Source organism: Periplaneta americana, chromosome 13, assembly GCF_040183065.1.
Source record: "Periplaneta americana isolate PAMFEO1 chromosome 13, P.americana_PAMFEO1_priV1, whole genome shotgun sequence".
In the NCBI taxonomy this organism is placed as follows: domain Eukaryota; kingdom Metazoa; phylum Arthropoda; class Insecta; order Blattodea; family Blattidae; genus Periplaneta; species Periplaneta americana.
The window spans coordinates 103349378-103373019 of NC_091129.1; the positions used below are offsets into that span (position 1 = coordinate 103349378).

The window sequence follows — 23642 nt, forward strand, 5'->3', positions numbered from 1 at the left end:
AAAAAATAAATAAATAAATAAATAAATAAATAAATAAATAAATAAATAAATAAATAAATAAATAAATAAATTGATAGGTAAATATACAAATAAATAAAGAAATAAGTAGATAAATACATAAATAGATATATAAATACATAGACAAATAGATAAGTAGATAAACATAGTTAATAGATACATGCATTTATAATATACATATGTCTATTAAAACTCATCTCTGCGAGTGATTGAAAATCAACCATACATAGAATGCCAATGCTTGTATGTCTTCAATGACTTTTCTTATCTAAACGTAGTACCACTAGCGGGTAATAACTGCTATTTTAAACTTTTAAATATTCAAAATTTCAAATATGTGCATACAACATAACCTACATTGGTTATGTAACATTTCTAGACTCAACTAAAGTGTGGTATCATATTATAAGATTAATTTTAACGTATTACAAGTTTTAATAAATGTTATTTTTGCAATGCTTGGGAAAAGTGGCATATGTCAATTTCCACAAAAGTGTTTTATTGGTTTATTGACATCTTACGGAATATCTGCTCGCTTGGGAAAAGAGACATAAGTATTTCTCCCATTACAGTAATTCATACAGAAGAAATTCAAATCTACATAAACCAGTGTGAAGACAGTTTCTTCCTTCTCCTGTAAAATTAACATTTTTGACTTGTGCCACTTTTCCCGAGCACTACAGATTTATTGTATGCTAAAATAACTCAGAACCACTCTAGTATTCACATATATTTTATAATGTTTTTATACATGTTCAATTTTATAATATGCACAAATGTTCTCTCACTGTATATCACCTATGTTCAATGTGTCATTTATTGTGTTCTCCACCTGAAGATGACTTTTTAAATAAGTCGAAAATATTTGTGGAAATATAACATTTGTAATATAATAAGATAGGGAATTAATTCTGTATTAATATAGATTTATAAGTTGTAGACTAAAACAACACAATTATAATTTAATTACTAACAGCCAACAGTGCAGACTCTCATTCCATCCTGAACAGATGGAAGAACTACTTTGGGTGACTACTAAATGTACATAGACCAAATAGAACTGATCGGGACGAAATTCAAATACAAACTATACAAACTGCTGAAACATTTATACCCGAACCCACACTTTCTGAAGTCGAAATTGCGATAGAAAATCTGAAAAAGTACAAGTCTCCAGGTATCGATCAAATTCCAGCAGAATTAATACAAGAGGGTGGAAACGCACTATCTAGCGAAATTTATAAGCTTGTACTTGCTATTTGGGAAAAGGAAATTGTACCAGAGCAATGGAAGGAGTCCATAATTGTACATATTTTTAAGAAGGGGGACAAGACTAACTGTAGTAACTTTCGAGGAATATCACTTTTGTTGACGTCGTACAAAAGTTTGTCCATATTCTTTTGAGAAGATTAACTCTGTATGTACTGTAGATGAAATTATTGGGGATCATCAGTGTGGTTTTAGGAGTAATAGATCGACTATTGATCATATTTATTGTATTCGACGGATATTGGAGAAAAAATGGGAGTATAAGGGTACAGTACATCAGTTATTCATAGATTTCAAAAAGGCATATGACTCTATAAGAGAGAAGTTTTATTTAACATTATTATTGAATTTGGTATTCCCAAGAAACTAGTTCGATTAATTAAAATGTCTCAATGAAATTTACAGCAGAGTCCGTATAGGCCACATTCTATCTGATGCTTTTCCAATTCACTGCGGGCTAAAGCAAGGAGATGCACTATCACCTTTACTTGTTAACTTCGCTCTAGAATATGCCACCAGGTAAGTTCAGGATAACACAGAGGGTTTGGAATTTAACGGGTTACATCAGCTTCTTGTCTATGCGAATGACGTGAATATGTTAGGAGAAAATACACAAACGATTAGGGAAAACACGAACATTTTACTTGAAGCAGGTAAAGCTATAAGTTTGGAAGTAAATCCCGAAAATATGAAGTATATGATTGTCTCTCGTGACCAGAATATTCTACGAAATGGAAATATAAAGTTGAAGATTTAACTTTCGAATAGGTGGAAAAATTCAAATATCTTGGAGCAACAGTAACAAATAGGCCTATAAATAACACTCGGGAGAAAATTAAACTCAGAATCGATGTGGGAAATGCGTGTTATTATTCGGTTGAGAGGCTTTTGTCATCTAGTCTGCTGTCAAAAAAATTTGGAAGTTAGAATTTATAAAACAGTTATATTACCGGTTGTTCTGTATAGTTGTGAAACTTGGACTCTCACTTTGAGAGAGGAACAGAGATTTAGGGTGTTTGAGAATAAGGTGCTCAGGAAAATATTTGGAGCTAAAAGAATGAAGTTACAGGAGAATGGAGAAAGTTACACAACGTAGAACAGCACACATTTTATTGTTCACTTGACAATTAGGAACATTAAATCCAGACGTTTGAGATGGGCAGAGCATGTAGCACGTATGGGCGAATCCAGAAATGCGTATAGACCATACCTGCGCAAACAGCGCTCGACGAGCGCGCGCGCTCCTTGGGAGCGGGAGAGCCATGTTTACCGCTTGCCGAAACGGAGAGGAAGATACGTCAGAATGACATATACTTACTATAGGTAGAGGAGAGGGAAACGACCACTCTGCTATCTAGTGGAATGCAATGTGTAGGCCTATTCTCAGTAACTGTTTCACTTTGCTAACCTATTGCTACAGTACAGTATGGAGGAATCTAAAAGACGGAACATAACATTTAACATTTAACGATTTACAGCTCGAACTTATTGATCTTCAATGTGACCTAAGGGTTAAAGATCTTTTGAATAATACTAGCCTGGTTGACTTTAACAAGACTAAACATTAGCAATAATATCCACGACTACACAGGCTGCCTGTGAAAATGATTGCTATGTTTGGCTCAACATTTATACTTGTGAGCAACTGTTTTCTATAACCAACTTTAATAAAGGCAGGCATCGAACATCTGCAACTGATGTTTCATTAGGATCAGTAGGCTACTGTTCCTTTCAGCTGCCAACAGCATAAAACCCCGTTTTGATGTAGGACTACTGATAAATAAAAATATAACATAATAATAGTGTATATTTAAGTAGCTATAGAAATTCTATTATTTCTGTAAAATAAATATTTCTTTATTAATTAATATTAGTCCAAGATAGTTTTGCAAACACTGAACGGAAATTAATTTCATAAACACTCATAATAGTACTTCCTTTTGTGTACATTTTGTACGAAATCAACCCTTCTTCCAGTCCACCCTTATACAGAGCGCAGCTAATATCTGCATTCCGCTCATGAGCTGTGAGCCGGCTCGGAGAGCGCAAACCTTGTGCAGGCCTGGTATAGAATATTAGTTGGGAGGCCAGAGGGAAAAAGACCTTTGGGGAGTACGAGACGTAGATAGGAGGATAATATTAAAATGGATTTGAAGGAAGTGGGATATGATGATAGAGACTGGATTAATCTTGCACAGGACAGGGACCGATGGCGGGCTTATGTGAGAGCGGCAATGAACCTGCGGGTTCCTTAAAAGCCATTTGTAAGTAAGTAAATAGCCAAAATAGTCGTAATAGTAAAAAATAGATGGTAGGGGCACCAATATAAATTCGTCCAGAGTCATTCAGATCATTAAACTCAATTTCAATTTTATACTAGCTTCCAGAAGGTTATTATAAGCCATTGAAATTGTAAAGGTGTATATGGATCGTTCTGTATTATTATTATTATTATTTTATTATTATTATTATTATTATTATTATTATTATTATTATTATTATTATTATTATTATTATTACACAGTTACAGCTGTTGTGGTGAAATATGTTCAGTGTAATGGTTTCATTTGTTAACGTTTCCTGTACCTGTTGTGGCGAAAAATATATATAAGCACGTGCTTATGAGAGAAATTTAATGAAAGTACATGTCACACAGAGATATGCAGACAGACACAGTACTGAAACGCTGTTACGCAACGATCTATAACAAATTAGTTGGAGTGCTCTAAAACTGTCTGGAGCACATGTTGATTACGATCAAGGCATTGACGTGAGATCTCATCGCCATGACGACGTTTTGATAGCAGCTTATCGTCGCTTGTTAAACACGAAGAATTGTAATTAGCAATTACTCTGTTAAACGCCGGTTGAACGGCTGACTGAGCGTACAAGATCAACACAAAGGCTTGTAATATGAATTTCCATGTAGCAGATGGCCGTGGCTAATATTAAAACATTCATTTTACCGTAACGAAACCAACCGTCACTAGTGTCGCTAGCGAGTTATTGACGTCATTGTCATTCTGGATATTGTGAAACTAAGAGTCAAAGGTTTGAAATTATAATCCTCTAGAAATTTCTAGCATTTTATTGAAATGTTTTGTCGGATTATACTCTTAAGTTCATGTTTTAGAGCAGTGGTATTCAGCCGGGAGTACGCGAAGACATTTTAGGGGATAACCTAAGTAAAATTTAAAATAAATTTATGCGTTTCATGAATGATCAGAACTAATGATTGTTTTACAAATCCTTTTTCCACCACATTCGTCAATTCCTTTGAATTTCCCTTAAAATTGAAAGAAAGTTTGCTAGAAATATCCGTTGTTAGTGCACTGAAAATAAAATTCGAAAGCGGTTCGATTCTAGTTCAAACAAAGAATATTTACCATTTAATTCGAGAAAAATTCGTTCCGGCACCGGGAATCGAACCCGGAACCTTTCAGCTCTACGCGCTGAGTGCTCTTTCCAACTGAGCTATGCCGGGACACGACCCTATTATCACCATTTAATTCGAGAAAAATTCGTTCCGGCACCGGGAATCATTGGCTACTTCATAGTAATCGTGTAATATTCAGTGAGGTATGCGAGACCTCATATACTACTGGGTTCAAAAAGTTCCCGGAATTTTACTACCATTTTTCGTATTAATATATAACAAGGGATATTATACATTTGTTTTGTTGGTAACATTCATGATGTCATTTCCTTAAAGTTTGTTGATAATGGCGATTGTTGGTTTTGAGTTGTAGGCAATTGTTTATCATAGTGTTTTGTTTGTTCGTCGCATTTTGTAATTATGTCCCCAGAGCAACGTACAAACATCAAGTTCTGTGTTTTGTTACACAAAACTCCTGCAGAGACATTAAGATTGTTGGAAGAAGCATATGGCAAAGTAGCAATGAAAAAAACTCAAGTGTAAGCCTCGCATAAACGCTTCTCTGGTGGCCGCGATAGCATCAAAGATGACGTACGCAGCGGCCGACCAACAACTGCAACAAATGAAGCAATCGCTCAGCGTGTGCATAATGTTGTGAGGGACGACCGACGTAAAACCATAAAAGAGATAGGAGCAGAGGTCGGAATATCAGTCGCAAGTGTACACAATGGTTTTCACAAGCATCTGAACATGCATTACGTGTCTCAGAAGTTAGTTCCGAAAATGTTGTCGACAGAACAGAAAGAAACAAGAATGACTCTTGCTGGGGACATGATCAGTATGGCTGATGAAGATGGTGATTTCTTAAACAAAATTATTGCTGGTGATGAAACTTGGTGCTACTTGTACGACCCAGTCCCTAAACGACAGTCATCTGAGTGGAAATCGAAAACATCTCCTCGGAAGCAAAAATTTCCTAGGGACACTTCCAAAGGCAAAGTTATGTTGGAAGTTTTCTTCGACTCTCAGGGTCTCATCCACCATGAGTTCATTCCAGAAGGTCGTACTGTAACGAAAGAATTGTACGTAGAAATCCTCCGTTGCCTCCGGGACGCAGTGAGAAGGAAACGTCCAGAAAAGTGGGTAGAAAACAACTGGTTCCTTATGCATGACAATGCATCTGCTCATCGCGCAATTATTGTAAAGAATTTTCTTGCCAGGCACAACATAACTGCTTTGGATCACTCACCATACTCTCCTGATCTCTCACCACCTGATTACTTTCTGTTTCCCCGTCTGAAAAGTCATCTGAAAGGACGGAGATTCAATGCTGGAGAGGTTATCGCAAACGTGACGAGAGCACTAAGACCGGTTTCACAAAATGGCTTCCAGGCCTGCTTCCAGGAACTCTACACGCGTTGGCAAAAGTATGTTGTTGCGGAAGGCAACTATTTTGAAGGGAATGCTGTAGAATAGTGTTTAAGGTACGTTGTTTCTATGATACTAGCAAATTCCGGGAACTTTTTGAACCTAGTATGTATAATGAATATGTAAAGAATATTCACCCAAATAAAATTTTACCCATGTACAATTGACATACCAGAGAATGCACTTAAATAAATTGATGAAAGAGAAAATTAGTAGCCCATATAAAACTCACATATATTAATTTTTAGCTGATAATACAATAATTTAGTTGGAACGAAGTTTTGAATGTTTACATATCTCCTGAAAAACTTATGGCCTATTTTATTGCAGAACCGAGTCTTGGTTGGATTTATTCAGATTTGAATGCTGTAGCCACAGGCACGTAAATATTCAACGACACGTCCTTCATCTTTGAATTCATTATACCTTTGTGAAATATTTTGCCCTAAATATTTAAGCTTTTATATTTTCGTTTTTGTGGTTCTTTCATTCTTCGTCCTAGATCCAACTTCTGGATCACTGTGTTAACATGAGATTGCTCTTTCTTTAAATACCGATAATATATGAGTTTGTATATAGCGGAATGTTTCTTCCAAACAATGTTCTGGAAGCGGTTGTGCCATGGTTCTATGTTGTTATTCGTGCGTGCTTCATTCGATCTAGTTGTTTCGAACTGATTCCATAAGTGAAATTTTATACCTTTAAAACATTAATCTAAACTTAAGAATTTTGTAATAAAAGTATCACCATGGAAACGAATTTTTGAATTGTTAAGAAAGAACTTCAAAATATTCATATACACTCAAACATTTCGGAATATAAATGTTACCACGGAAACGAATTGCTAAAAAAATCTATTTACTATGAAATGAACTAAACTTTATCATAATAGGTGAATTTTCCGTGAGTGAGGGTGAGAGTGAAAATCGTTGGGTATAATCACTTTGGACGAATATTTCTGGATCAATATTCTTGAGCGAATTTTTTGGGTGAATTTTCTTCTTGGCCAACTTCCATTGTGCGGACTAGCCTGGATCATTTGAAAACTTGTCAATTTATTACTTTTGGTAGCGCTCGTAAAGAGTACAGTGTAATATGGAACTTAGTGACACTGTCATTTGACAACCTTCTGCAATTCCCCTCTATTTATTTGTGTGAACAGGGTTTCTCTGTATTGAATTCAGAATCGCCTATGAAACTCGCACTCAAGAAGATTCGACCAAGAATCGGGTAGCTGGCATGCAGAAAACATCAGGCATCTCATTAACAGGACAGAATCACTTAAGTTAATAATACATGGTGATTCATTTGGGAAGACAAAATAAAAACGTGATAGAATGAGACCTGTTGCTATTTATTGTTAAATAATTTGTACATGCATTCTGACCTCAACCTGCCTATTATTGCGAACCCAACACAGTTCATATTTTGAAACTAATTCCTCCCATGTGTGGTCTAACATCTCAGGAGTGACTTTCTCAAAATTTGGGAAAATCAAACTTTCTGATGGGGGCAGATAAAAAAGTTAAATTTTTTCTTCCAGCATGTTAATAATGTCAAAAGAAGTGCTTATACAAATTTTGACCACTCGATCACAGTTACGGGGGCCGTAAAAAATAAGTTCCCCAGGGACCGTTAATAGAAAGAAAACACAATTTCATTGGAAAATTTATTAAAACAGACACTGCAATTGTTAAGGTATTTTTCAACATATTGCCTACCATAATTGAGACATGTGTCATATCTTGGGATCGACAGAGAGGTGCAGACGGCTGTCAAACGCTGGTTCCGATTCCAGGAGGGTGACTTCTAAGACACAAGGATACAAAAATTGATCCCATGGTATGATAAATTTCTCAATTTCAGTGAGGGATATGTTGATAAATAGCACAAGAATGGCTGTGTCTGATTTAATAAATATTTCCATGTAATTGTGCTATTTTTCTGTAAACGATCCCAGAGAAAATCAATTTCTGGACAGCCTCGTAATTGCGGTCGAGTGCCCAGAATTTGTATAAGCGCTTCTTTTGACATTATTAACATGACGGAAGAAAAAAAAATATCTTATTTATCTGCCCCCATTAGAATGTTTGCTTGCACATAATTTTTCACGAAACCCCAGAGATAGAAATCGGGTGGTGTCAGGTCTGGGGAATTTGGAGGCCACATAATTGGTCCTCTTCGATCACACCAGTTGTTACCAAATGTGTCATTCAGATAATCACGAACTTCTGTTGCCCATAATATTGGAACGCGATACCCATGTTATTTTTCTGTTGCAGTTGTGGTTTCAAAAAGTTTTACATGTTCAGGTATGGTCCCGATCGAACTGTTTCCTCTGCAAAGGTAAACGGTCCATACAGATTATACGACTTACCGCGCACCAAACACTGACTTTAGGACTAGCCCGTTCCAGTTCGTATGAGCTTGTAACTCGGAGCCCTCCAAAACCATACTTTCATTGAAACCGCCGGTGAACAGACATTACGTTTTCAAATTTAGCAAACTACAAGACACATTTCGCGAGTTGTTGTGCAGTAAGCAGCATGTTGTTTATTCGGTTGTTTCTGAGTAACTTCTTTTGTATCTTATGCGGTAACACTGATGATACAAAACTCCCGTGCTTCAGTATCACATTGGAACTGAAATGAATTCTACAGTACGCCTATTATAAATTTTATAGTAATTTTATTTTATGTGTTCCAAAACGAATCAGATTGTATAATAAGATAGTTTTTTCTTTTCTGCGATCTGTAACATTATTTCCTTCATTATTTTTAATAGCATGATTATCTCTTTTATAGTTTAAAAGTAGGTGATTTGATAATTTATAAAATTTTAGGTTTAATTAAGTTTAAATATAGTTATATTTATAATTTAAATTATAGGATTGAATTGGTTATGGCAAGAAATTGGGGAAATTAATATAAATTTGATAGGTAAAATTATAATGAGGAGAAATAACGAGATGGTGAGACAGGAAATATTTAGCAATTTAAATAATTTAAAATCATTAAAATTACAAAGAAATGAAAATCATATGGGGACAGGAAGAATATACAAAAATTAACAACAGGGAAGAAAGGATGGGACTTGCGTGGTGGAGATTGGGAATTTGGAGGTTAAAAATATAAGAGGCGACGTAGGTAAAGACATATCGTCGTTGTTCCTGCAATAACTCCTATGTGCAAAATATAAAATTGTTCACTAGGAAGAAAAACACATTTATTCATCCTATGGCAGCCGTACATAGGAGACTGTGAATTTTTAAATTTTCGAAAGAAAGAAATATAATTACATATAGGATATTTTATTATTTGCTGTATCACTATTTAAGTTATTTAATAGAGCAAAAATCTGAAAATCGATAAATATGTCACATAGGAGTTATTGCAGGAACAACGACGATATGGTCTTTATGTAATAGAAAAGAAGACGCATTACACATTTTGCTATCTTGTTCACAAAATGAAAGAACAAGAAACATTTTTATTCAGGAAGCATTACTAAAACTAAATGTAGAAATAACATCTAGGAAATTGTATAGAACTGCAAACGAAAGAAAATTGAGGGAACTCGGAAAATGTTTGTATATAATAAAGAAAAATGGGAAGAGAAAACTAAAATATAAACATATGTATATAAGAAATATTAACCAAATGGAAAGAGTTTTCGTTAATAAATAACTAGGCCTATAATGATTACATGCAGTGTGGAATAGTAGTTATGAAGAGTAAAATGTAGTTAAGGGTGGTTTCCTGGAAAACAGAAATGTAACAGGATCACCATTAAAATTTATACAAAAATGGTATGTGATTTTGGTGACAATAAATATACATATACATAATTTGAATTAACAACTCTGGGGATACAAGCTTGAGTGGAAGAGAGTCTCTAGCGATAAGTTGAGAAAAAGGTTGAATATCACTGTTTTAGAGTCCTTGTCACACGCAAGATTCCAACATTTTCAACCCATGATGATAGCCCTTACAAGCTTTAATTAAAGCTGTTCCCCTTAGAAAATTTCTTTCATCTCAACAGATTAGAAGTTAATAAAACGTAGGGAAAATTAGGGTAACAAAGGCGACAAATAATTTATCTTTAAGCGTTTTTCACACTTCGCAACAATTCTAATTTTTGTCATGTTGACAATGAAATTACACACCTCGAGGTGGCCTATGTCTTGAGCGTTGGACAATTACTGTTACATCATCAATATTGCACACCATACTGAGCATTTTAGGAAAATTAAAGGCGTTTTAACATACATAATACACCCGGGATTGAACTGAAGACCTTCCAGTCTGTAGCCTGTTACTCCATCGACATCAGTTACCGGACCGTCTATACAGGGTGGTTCACGAAACATTATGCTTAGACCACGACGCTACGGTGCGGGATTACTGTATAAAATATACTATAATTCAATCCATTTTCAAGGAATGTTCTGAACAGGGGTCAGGTGTATTTTAATCGTTTATTTTCAAAAGGGCATAAGTCAACAAATGAACAGCTTTATATGGACTGAAGAAAATTTGTAGCAATTTGTAGTGATGTTGCAAAACCGCTAACGGGAAAGAACAGTGAATTGATAGCAATATTAAAATATCTTGTGCCAAGGACGGGATGGACGCAATGCTTCCATCACACTTCCCACAAAAATTATGTTGAACGATCTGAAAAAATATTATCTGTGAAGCTATTGTTGTTGTTTATTCAACTGTCTGAAGACAGGTTTTAACCTCATAAGTGACACCAATAATGCATCACTTATGAGGTAACTAAGCCAGAAGATGATAATGAGTTAGGGTGGCCAGTTCCTCCCCCCTCTATTGCATACGTCGCTGACTACTAACTGTCCACCGTTGTGGAGTAGCATGCCTGATCGTGAAACGGGCCGGCCCGGGTTCAAATCTTGGTTGGAACAAGTTGCCTGGTTGTTGTTTTTCTGGGGTTTTATGTTTAATTTTGATTTAGCCATTTAGTTCTGCGGTTTTTATGATATTGGATTTTTCTTTATATTGGACCGTTCCATAATGGACCAAATTCATTGGTGTTGTTGAAAATCATTTAATATTTCCATTTTACAAAGTTTAAGCACAATCTAGTATATACAGTCACGAAGCTCAATACGTAGGGAATATGCATCCATAGATAGTTGCTAACCACTAGGATCACTACTATCGCCTCATCATGGACAATCAGTGTATTCCGAATCTCAGCGGACCGGTGGACATCAATGACGTGACGCTGCAGCGAAATAGGAACAAAACTGCTGGAAGTTCAATGGCTATCATGGCGACTGCACAAGTTGTTGTCTGTGTTACGCTAGCAAGATTTTGCGAAATTTCCGTACTGCCATCTCGTTCAAAGAAAAGAGAGTATAAACAATTTATTTCTTGAACCAGTAGTAATAACTGGTCCGTTGGCATGTTCGCTCATAAGCCATTAACATATTGTTTTTTACGTAGTGCTCATTACAAACAAATACAGCAGAACTAAAGCAGAACACACCGCCATGACACAACAGTGCACGATGTCAATCGTCTGCTAATTCCCGCCCTATACAAGAACCAATCACATTCACTGATGGGTACTGCCAACACCTCTGCAAGCTGATGAAACCGTGCGACACCAGTGGAGCATCGGTGACGTCATCGCTGAAATTCGGAACACCGTGATGCCATCAGATTGCTCAGCGCTGAGATTCGGAATACGCTCAATGCGAAATAGTGGCGGTACAGTCTATTGTTCCTAGTACTCTCAACAACTCAAGCTTCGTGACTGTATATACTAGACTGTGGTTTAAGTGTGAATGATATTAATGATAATGATGAAAGTAATAATAGTGATAATAGTGAAAGTAATAATAATATTAATAATGATAATGATAATAATAAAGATAATAATAATAATAACATAATAATAATAGTAATAATAATAATGAATTATTATGAAAATAATCACGAAAACACGGAATTAAGTTTATAATGGTACTTTATTTACATGGTATTTTTATAGTTAGACAACTCAGGTTATATGGCTCTATACTTTTCTTTTAGTAACATACTGTCGAATAGGAGACCTTGTAGTAACCTGCAATGAAGGAAATATTATATGAAAGTATTGAGCAATGTAATACAAACAATACCATAAATCAATATACACACAACCCAAACACACACGTACAGACAGACATACGCACATACACAGGGTGCAAGATTTTAACAGTTTATTGCAGTTCAACAAAAAGTTCTAATACAATATTAGTCCTATATGAATATATTTTTTTATGCGAGTAGAAGAAAATAATTTTCCCCTAAACGTTAATATTATTTTACTCGATACTATTCGTGCGATTCTGATTTTTAATCTTATATTTAGAGAAACTGACAAGAAATAATTTATCCTTTTGCAGTTTTTAAATAAAATGAACAGTTTTCTTGCAAACTAAATAATAAGATTAATACGTATAGTTATTTCCTACCATTAAGAAGTCTGGTAACTCTACTGCAGTGACTAAGGGACAGAATGCTGCTACTTAGATCTGAGTTAGTGTGTGTATTGTAGTTGAGCTGGCGATGCGCTGTTGCTAAACAACACAGATTTTCAGGCAACGTTTCTAATTAAAAAATACATTTAATTATGAAACTCATAATAGCTCTTTTTTTTATTTATTTTACTGTATTCTTTTGGCCCCTTAAATTTGCACAGATATATCACTTCACTCTGTATAATATATATATTTTCCTAGTATTAGGAAAATGTCGCCTAAGAACTGCATTGCAGGATAAAGGGCATAACTCAGATAATTGAAGTATAGAAACAAATTCTTCGCGATCAGTCATTCCAGAGATATGATAGTATCTTTACTGTCTAAAAATTTGAAAATATGTTACTACATGTGCAGCATTTCTTTCCTTTCTAGAATCTCGGAATGACGCTGTTAAGCCTCGGTTTTCCTGAACCGACGCATGCGAAGTGCGAGATGCGAGGCCCGCCTCGCACAAATCCGGTCAACACGAGAGATAGTGAGTGGTTTCTATAACTGCGAGATGCGAGGTCTGTGCACCCTTCCACTTCTCCCTGCATGACAGGGGAACTACAATATCAGTGGCGCCTGTACCTTCGTAACTTCTGTATCGAAGTCATGTTCTTCCGTGTCGATTATTAAGAAAATAAACTTTCATTCGCAATGGGACAAGAAATATAAGTTTCTGAAATAAATATTATATGCCTCGTTTGCCACCAGGTTTTACCTCTATCATAAAATCTGTGGCCTTTAAAGATTTAAGTGTTTAGTTACATAAGAACTTACTTGTGCCATAGCATCTGTTGTAACAGTTCATGTGACATTCACTCTGGAACAATCGACGGTTGCGTGTTGCGTATTTGGTGTAGGTGGCTGCACATACTGGACGACTAATAATACAGAATGAACAGTTGCATAGAGCTCCTTGACTCTCCGATATCATGGTTAGTCCTGAAAATAGCACGGAAGTTTTAGGTATAAACATATGAAGACAGTTATCCATACTGAATATTTCTGTTACTATGACAACAACTTGGGTTTGTGAAAGAAGTAAACAAATGACAAGATAGTCATATAATCCCGATGAATTTGTGAATAACTTACGTATTTGTTTTGTATTCTCTTTACCCAAAAATAATAACTCTTTAATTTTGTTTGACTCCCTTCTATTATACGGACTCGCCCGGTGACGCTATAACTCCCTTCACTGTATCCGGTTATATGCAGATAACGCTAGTTGCTTATTAGAAACGCTCCAGATTATTGAGTTTAAAGTAGATTACGAAATACTCTACAGATGGCAGCACGCTTATGATTTGGCACATGAGGCCATCTAGCTGAGACTTCTTGAACTTTTTGTTAAGTTAAAATGTTACAGTTTCTCATAAATTGTACCACGAAGAATGACACATTCACGTTAAAACAGGGCTGGGCAGCAAGAGCGGATTCTACTCTCTCACGGGGAGCTATATGATTTCTCTTCATCCCCTTTCTTCCCCCCCGAACACCGCGCAGCGTTGATTCAGTGACGGATGAATATTAAGCGTCCCCGTTTAAAGCCTGGATCCGCTCCCAATGCCCAGCACTGCGTTAAAAGAAGCAATGTGAGTTGAGACAGAGGTACGGTAACGAGTTGTAGAACATAAATTTTCATGGCAACGCCAGTAGGTCACCTTTTCTACTCGTCAATCCATATGACTGAAATATTTTATTTGGGTCGACTTCACGCTTTTAGAGTAAAAGGAATATGAACTAGAAAGAAAATATTATGATGCTGCAATTTTTTTTTTTCTGTATTTAAGGAGATATACAAGTTTTCAATATTCTTGATACCGAAAAAGGCGCTTCGGGTATGTCAATTTTTAAATGTGGAATGTTAAGTGAGCACCTATTCGGGAAAAATTTCCATTACCACTTCTGTAATATTTTACGCTCATGTTACTCCTTAAACAACCCGAAATATATCATTATTGGAAAAATAAATGAAGTTTGAATATCATCGGACATATATGTATTACATTCAAGATATTACCAGTGGTTTCAGCAGCGAATGCTACATTTTATTTCCTTGCACTGTTTACGATATTCATTGAAAGTTAAAGTTCTTTGTTTTATGATTATGCTAATGTGATTCTCATCAAACGGTGGTGATCATTAGCATTGAGGCTTTAAGATGTGGAACAAGTCAACATTTCACAAGATTACAATCTTAAGGCTATATCATTCATTCATTATCCAGTGCAGAGACATTCATCGCTGTCTGCTAGCAGGTCCTTGCCACAGCGTCATTCCAACATTTCGCAATCGGGATCTAGAACGACCTGATGAAATTGTTGACAGAGAAGAGGAGATTTTAAATTTGGTATAGAAAAACCAGCATCGAAGCAGTCGCTTGATTTTGCAGTACGTAATCTTTCGTTTACATCTCATGTCGGATGCGTTCAATGGCTTCGTGTGGAATCTTGAGCATTGTGGCATTGCCAGCGAGTTTAAACTTTCGATACAATTACTTAATTAACCAAACACTTAATCTCAAAACGTATAATAGATGTTTTGTTTATTTTCATGTAATCTAACTTATCCCTTCTTTCAAAGTGCTTCCACCCTGTATTATTCCGCTCACGTGTTCGACTAACCATCCTCCGACCTATTTCAAAATGTCATTAAGTAAAAGTTCATCAGTTTGGAGTACACATTTGAAATTATTTGTTTTGCGTCGTTTCTAAGTGGTTTTTCACTTCGATGTTTTTGTAAATGTATGTCGCACAGTTTTATAATTGCCAATTTATTCGATAAACACTATATAGTTCGCCACCATGTTTGTTATGCTTTGCCATAGAAAATTCCGTTTATCAGTAATACAGATCAGTTTTATTTATTTATTTTTTTATTTTAGTAGGTTATTTTACGACGCTTTATCAACAGCTTTAGTTATTTAGCGTCTGAATGAGATGGTGATAATGCCGGTGAAATGAGTCCGGGGTCCAACACCATAAGTTACCTAGCATTTACTCATATTGGGTTGAGGGAAAACCCCAGGAAAAACTTCAACCAGGTAACTTGTCCCGACCGGGAATCGAACCCGGGCCACCTGGTTTCGCGGCTAGATGTGTTAACCGTTACTCCACAGGCGTGGACAGTTTTATGCACAATTTCACACAAATTTACACTATATGTGGCAGTGTCTTGTATTATTTTACGAAATAATATGGGTACGCCAAATGCCACGTTTTGTGAAATGACAGTTCGCATAACCAAGAAAAAATGAAACGTAAGGAACTCTTTTTTCGTTTTTGCCCTCAGCACTTCGGTTAGTCTTTACATCAAGGGTTGTATTTTGGATAAACAGTAACACATACTTCAACCTACACAAAAACTTACCTAATATAACAACTACAAACCAGAACTTCGTAGTAGCCATGGTAACTTCACAACAGTCTTCTGCTAGTTAACAGCTTAGAGTCGGGTGTGTTCTGATGGATGAAGTCAGACATCACATTATTTAAGCCATTTTTTATCTGTTTTATATGATGTTTGATAAAGGAAAACGCTTTAAAAACAAGTGGGTGTTCCTAAGAATTCAGAACAGTAAATGTTTTCCTGCTGCCCTATTTTCAACGTATCCAAGTGTCAACTTTGTACCTCTCTCATTCGTTAAGCCTCGAGTATCTTTGTATTATTCAGCTGTTGAATGTTTTAGAGAGGAAGTTCTTTGTCCTACTAACTAATAAGACAGAAGTAAACATGTACTAAACTCTTGTAATTGAGTAACAGTTACATACTTGGCTTAACGTGTCTTCTATCTCGACATCATTGCGTGAAGCTTTAGCTGTATCAGGCGAATAATTCTTATCAAAGGGATTTGACCTCTATTCCTAACAGAGACTATAACATTTTTCGTGGAAAAGATATTAAAAAATAAATTGATACGCATGGTTCATCAGTTAGGTACACATTTCTCATAGAATTTTAGCTAAACCTCTATAATGTTTTCTGGTATAATGAGAATATATCACATGACAAAAGAATGAACTACATTCTTAACTAAACACCACATAGTCTAGTACAAAATTTATTTTTCTCCAAAATCTTCCTTAATTTTGATTTTTTTAAAATTAAATGATGGAGATTAAAAGTAAACCACTCCATTCATTTTAAAGAGCTAATTAATATGTAACCTTTTGTCATCCAGTCTGCTGTCAAAAAATATGAAAGTTAGAATTTATAAAACAGTTACATTAACGGTTGTTCTTTATGGTTGTGAAACTTGGACTCTCACTTTGAGAGAGGAACATAGGTTAAGAGTGTTTGAGAATAAGGTGCTTAGGAAAATATTTGGGGCTAAGAGGGATGAAGTTACAGGAGAATGGAGAAAGTTACACAACACAGAACTGCACGCATTGTATTCTTCACCTGACATAACTAGGAATATTAAATCCAGACATTTGAGATGGGCAGGGCATGTAGCACGTAAGGGCGAATCCAGAAATGCATATAGAGTGTTAGTTGGGAGGCCGGAGGGAAAAAGACCTTTGGGGAGGCCGAGACGTAGATGGGAGGATAATATTAAAATGGATTTGAGGGAGGTGGGATATGATGATAGGGACTGGATTAATCTTGCACAGGATAGGGACCAATAGGGGCTTATGTGAGGGCGGAAATGAACCTCCGGGCTCCTTAAAAGCCAGTAAGTAAGTAATTAATATGTACCTGCCATAAACATTTCATGACTTTATCTTCATTAGTTTATGAGACAAGTGTACCTAAGTTTTAAGAAATCAAGGTTGCGGGAAATTCTAATTACCGTATTTGGGGGCACCCTATAAATATTCTGTTGGGGAGAAGTGATTTAATTTTTCATCAAAAGATACTATAAGCATTGTTTAATGCATGGTATAAATTTCGTAAATCTGTGACATAAGAATGCTTCAGTGAGGTCTATATGTCTTTTGTAAGTTCAAGAGCTAAAATGGGCAGTCGTCATGTTTCAGTACTCTTAAGGCACACTTTAAAGAAATACACGTCTTACACAGGATACTAACACCACGGAAATCTTCTGGTAAACTGAAGCGAATTCATATGGCGAAGCTGTTTCGCCCCTTCCAAATGGAACCGGAAAAGGGCAATAATACAATTTTCGCTTCTAGAAGTGGTTTCGACAAAGTGGTCTATAAACTACAGCTCATTAAAGCTCACAGTGAAATAAACACTCATCTCAAGTAAAATCAGATAAACTCAAGCGAATTCATACCGCAAATCTGTTTCATCCCCTTAAAATATAGTAGTAAAAGAGCAATAAAATATTTCCGTTTCTACATGTGCTTCTAACATGGTGGTCTACTTATATTAATATTGTTTTCACATAATGGATCATCACATTTGTAAGACAAAACAGTTAACACACAAAATACGGTGATTTTTTTTTAAATAAAATGCATGAAAAATTAATTATATTGTGTATATCGAAAGCCCGAACTGATGGAACATTTTGCTTGTTATTTTTGAATTCAGGAAGTTGAATTGAGTAAGAATTTGCTAGTTTTATGTCTGGCGCACGTTGACCAGTGTAACGTAGGTCAACGCGTAAATAAATCGACGATAAAACATGGCTAGAACTCGATAAAAATTTCATATTAATTGCAATAGGAAAGCTTAAGTTTGCCATTAAAAATTGACAAAGAATTTAGGGATTGCGTGAAACATCTATACTCCAATTAAAGTAGTACAGAGTGATCCATTTGGATGTGAATAAAATAAAAACACCGTAAAACATTTACTACTGAACTTTATTTGTTGAAAGTTTGTGCATACAACACTGGAAGATGAGAGATTCCTCAGAGCTCAACATGACCCCCATTGCGCACCCTGCACAACTCATAACGGTGATGCAATTTAGCCCATGTCTGTTGTAAATAAGAGGGATGATTTGTTGAAAAGCTTGAGTAATTTTTACTCTCAGATTATCAATGTTCCTGGGTTTCTGTGAATAGACAATGTCTTTAACAAATCCCCACACGAAAAAATAAGGATGGGTTAGATCTGAGGAGTTTGAGGGCCAAACCAAGAGATAGCTGCTTTTCGTACTGGGTTTTGCCTGCCACCTCCTGCATGTTTTTTTAACACAGAACCTGTTTCTACAAATGTTCGATACCATAACATTATGGAATCTTATTTAGGTACATTACGCACCCATACTCACGTCGAAATTCCATTTGAACTCTTTTAGGACTGTCAAATTGAACATACCAAAGAACACATTGTGCCCGCTGTTGATTTGTAGTAGCCATTTTAATCATCTACGATTTTCATTTGTCCTTTCAGATTATGCATTGTTGATTGTCATATTATGGAAACTCCCATCTTTTAATCATAATATAACCAGCAAGAAAATTTTCCTACTATCAAAATAGCTTTATAATAATAAATTAATATTATCCATACTCAAACGGATCAGACTGTAAAATACAATATGCCAATGCATTATGGTAATCGAAACGCAATATTTGCATTTTCTTACAGAAATAATTTATATTATGTGTACATTCACATGGTTTCTAAATTTTTACGAGTGGAAATATTAAGTAGTCGCGTTAAGGACAAATTCCATTCTCAGGACGAGAATCGAACCCTTGATCTCATGATTTGTAGTCACGAATGCTTACCGCTATTACACGAAGCCGTATGTTATGGAATCTGTTTAGGCCTATATGGTTATTTTTAATACCATTGATAGAATGATAATATTGCCTTTTTTAAATGCAATTAGCAGAGCCTTGTTGTAGGCCTATCTAAGTTTGCATTGTATTCTACGAATGCTGCTAGGAAAACTACCGTATTCTACACTGCCATGTCGTGTTGTATGGTAGTCTACCGCAGCGTTACAACTCTAGGCATAAAATAATAATATGCGGATGGCCGCAGCTGGCTGAAGAAAACCACGGCTGACCTCGATCAGCAGACAGCACCGGAGGCTGCCGGGTGTTATATTGCATGTCCCCCTGTCTTGATTGATTGTGGGAGACGCGACCAGGTGTAATAACAACCTCGAGTCCATAAATTATGCCGACGTTATTGCTTGCACAGATTTAAATGCTGTCACGGAGGTTGTCACCAAGCGCCGGTGCTTGACTGCTACGTGAAGGTACAGTCGGCCTCAGCGGAGAATGTAAGTTACATCAAATTTTATTATCCTTATGAAATCGGGTTTTATTAGCAGGAAATATCCAGACGAGTCAAACCTAAGGGACAGGCACTCTCACTGTCTCTCGATTAGTGTTATGGAATTTAACTTATTAATCTAATCGATCAATTGATCAATTTCTGTTGCAAGATTAATCGATCAAAAATATTTAATCGAATAATATAGTCGATTAAAATTAATCGGTTGTAGTTGATATTAATTATTATTTTGTTAATACAAACTCATACTAAAAATTCCGACAATATTAATCTCTCGGAAATTATGTACTTAAAAATACAATAGTACTGTTATTTTCTAACTGTAAACCAGGTAGCGTAGGGAAAATCTTTGCACAAACACTTCAGAAAGAGATGGAGATATGAGGAAAGTGACTTAGTCTACCTCTATTGAAAATTGAAACGCGAAACCCTTATTAAGTTTTATGGTTTTCCAAAAACTTCCACCTTGTTGTCAGCTCCTCTTTTCCTGGCATATGAAACACATACTTTTCTGGGATTCGTCCCCCTCATCCCTTATAAAATAGTCATGTCTACACTGTGTGCAAGTGAGAGCATAACTACCTTCTTCTCTTTCTAAAATCTGGTAATTCGATTACAATAGGGGCCAGTCTTCTGTTTCGACCGCTGCAGTTTTGCAGTTGCAGTTTCTGTACTGAGTTTCTATATGAAGGTTGCGTGTTTAGTTTGATAAAGAAAAAAAATCAATTTTCTGTGGTTTGTGAAAAGTGTAAACTCCATTATGTCATATGAGAATTTGAGAGGTAATCTCGGTGAAACGTTTGGATTTAAATTGAACGATCATGGAGAAGTGCTTGATAGAAAAAAAATTTCGTGTTTAGTGATGCAGAAAACATTGTTACTTAACGTAGAACGGCACTTAATTCGGATCATGTGAATGCACTCACATGTTTAAAACCATGGATGAAGCAGTATTAACTAGGTGAGTCTTCATACGTTTTGTTATTTATGTTTGTCTGAAAAATTCCCGGAGAAATTGACACAATAAATTATAAGCTTCATATTAAATATGTTAGTAAGTAATTAAAATAATTGTTATGTAATATAACGACACAATATATACAGATATACAATATTTAATACTTATGCTTATCACCGAACACAAGTTAAATTTAACAATAATTAATTGTGTATCACCGTATATTAAAACATTTTTTCAAATCGATCAAAACAAACTCGATTAATCTCCATCTGCCGTTGTTAAAATTCTTACTGTCTCGCGGCAAATGGCCTTTCGTATAACTTATGGTAAACAGTGAATTATTTATTTAAGGAAATGGAGAGAATCTCACATGAATCTCGTAGCAATTACTTAAAATGTCCTTCACTACGTATTTCGTGTTTCATTTGCTCAATTTTTATGTGGTTTTCGCGTTGATTTGCAAGTATTTTTTTGTGTGTTTGTGTGTGCCTACAATATCAGAACATTTGTTAATATCCATAGTTAATATATTTTACGAACTGTAATCCATTTATTGTCTACATCGTAATTTCGTTTGGGCTTAGGTCTTGGATATTGTGTGACGTTGAGTTGAGGCGTTATATGGTGCTAAAATATAATGCGTAGCCTAACAATAGTATTTAATAATAAAAACAGTAATAATAATAACAGTAATAATAATAATAGGTCTGATAATAATAATAATAATAATAATAATAATAATAATAATAATAATAATAATAATAATAATAATGGTATTAACAAAACTAATAACAATAACAGTAACAATAATATTAATAATAATATCAGTAATAATAGTGGTATTAATGTTGTAGTCACCGGTGTGGCTCAGAGTAGAGCGTTTGCGTGCTGATCCTGAGTTATGCTCGGGCGTGTATTCCATTCCCGCTGGGGCTGATTACCTGGTTGGATTTTCCTAGGTTTTCCCTAACCGTTAGGTGAATGTCAGGTAATCTATGGCGAATCTTCGGCCTCATGTCTGCAAATATCATCTCGCTCTCACCAATTCCATGGACGCTAAATAATCTCGTAGTTGATACGGCTTCGTTAAATAATCAAGTAAAAGAATCATCATCAACAACATAAACTTTAAATTCTACATTTACATCGCTCTCTATAAATTATTTTTATAAACTGTGATACGATCTGGTGAATAATTAATTATTTATTATATGTAACACTTCTGAATTTCTTCAGAGGTACAGGTAGCATAGTTACTGTCAAATGGTTAAAAATTTTTACACCATTTTAAAAATATACTGTATACTTGAAAACAATCTAAGCCTATGCATTGGCTGATCTATAGCATTCTTACTTCTCGTGTCTACTGAATGTATTTAGTATTTTAGACCTTAATACAGTTTATAACAATTGCTGAAATTAGTTTTATTATATGATACAACAGAGTTTAATAAAATATCTAATATATCAGTTTTATATTGGAAATGCTGTAATTTCATTTTAACAAATAAGGGCATAAAAGAATCTTCACCATTTTGTTTTACATTATGACTAGTTATTATTTTAATGTACCGAAGTACATATGATGTTTCCATGCAGATATTCTGCGTTATCGTACGATGAAAGAGTAGTGGAACGGAGAAAAATTCTCTCCGGCACCGGGATTTGAACCCGGGTTTTCAACTCTACGTGTTGATGCTTTATCCACTAAGCCACACCGAATTCCCATTCCGGTGTCGGATCGAATCCTCTCAGTTTAAGTTCCACCTCTTGGGTTCCCTCTAGTGGCCGCTTTCTGCACTACGTCATAGCTGTCTATGCACGTATGACTAATGTTCACATACAGTATGTGCGGAGGTGCACTCGTTATGAGTGACTGATTGGCCGGGATCCAATGGAATAAGTGCCGCCTTAAATCACAAAGTGATTTACGCATATCATGATATATGTTATTATTTTAATGTACCGAATTATATATAATGTTTCCATGCAGATATTCTCCGTCATCGTACGATGAAAGAGTAGTAGTAGTAGTAGTAGTAGTAGTAGTAGTAGTAGTAGTAGTAGTAGTAGTAGTAGTAGTAGTAGTAGTGACGTAGTGCGGAGGGCAGGCCACTAGAGGGAACCCAAGAGGTGGAACTTAAACTGAGAGGATTCGATCCGACACCGGAATAGGAATCCGGTGTGGCTTAGTGGATAAAGATTCAACACGTAGAGTTAAAAACCCGTGTTCAAATCCCGGTGCCAGAGAGAATTTTTCTCCGTTCCACTACTCTTTCATTATTACTAGTGTTTTCCTTTGAGAAAGAATAAGATGCTAGTAACATATTGCTTGCATGCATATATATATATATATATATATATATATATATATATATATATATATACATATACACACACGTGTTTTGGAATAAAGCGAAATATACATTCTTAAGAGATTCTAAACTAAACAGACATATGACTTCAATTTTCATAATCATCACATCATCATCGTCATCGTGGTCATGGTCATGGTAGCGGTAACGGTCATGGTCATCTTCGACAGCATGATCTAGAGTAGTGGTCGTCAGAACATGCTGAAATGGGTAAAGGGCAAGGAGTGCATCGCAAAATGCACCGTCGTGCAGAAGAGAGAGGTAGAAAGCTACCAGCCAGCAGTACGCTAGTGCCTCTCTTATCCGCGGGTAAGAGACGCTAGCCCGAGGGTGCATTGTGCTGATGACCGCTAGACTAGAGTCTGTATAAGAACCCCAAATTCCTAAGGTGAGTGGGTCAATGCCACTCTATTGACTGGATATTGATGTGAGAGGTCAAAATCCACAGTACTGTCCTTGTACAACCTCGTAAGCTGCGGATGACATGGGTGTCGTCGCCAGGAT

The 23642-nt window shown here is 35.7% G+C and overlaps 1 long non-coding RNA gene across 1 annotated transcript; it reads right to left on the reverse strand.

Moving 5' to 3' along the window:
* Positions 1-12070: 12070 nt before the first annotated feature.
* Positions 12071-16145, reverse strand: LOC138712197 (uncharacterized). The gene is made up of 3 exons (XR_011335659.1): positions 16005-16145; positions 13410-13574; positions 12071-12187 (listed from the first exon to the last, which is right to left on the reverse strand). It is a non-coding gene; the product is annotated as an uncharacterized lncRNA (long non-coding RNA).
* Between the last annotated feature and the right edge of the window lie 7497 nt (positions 16146-23642).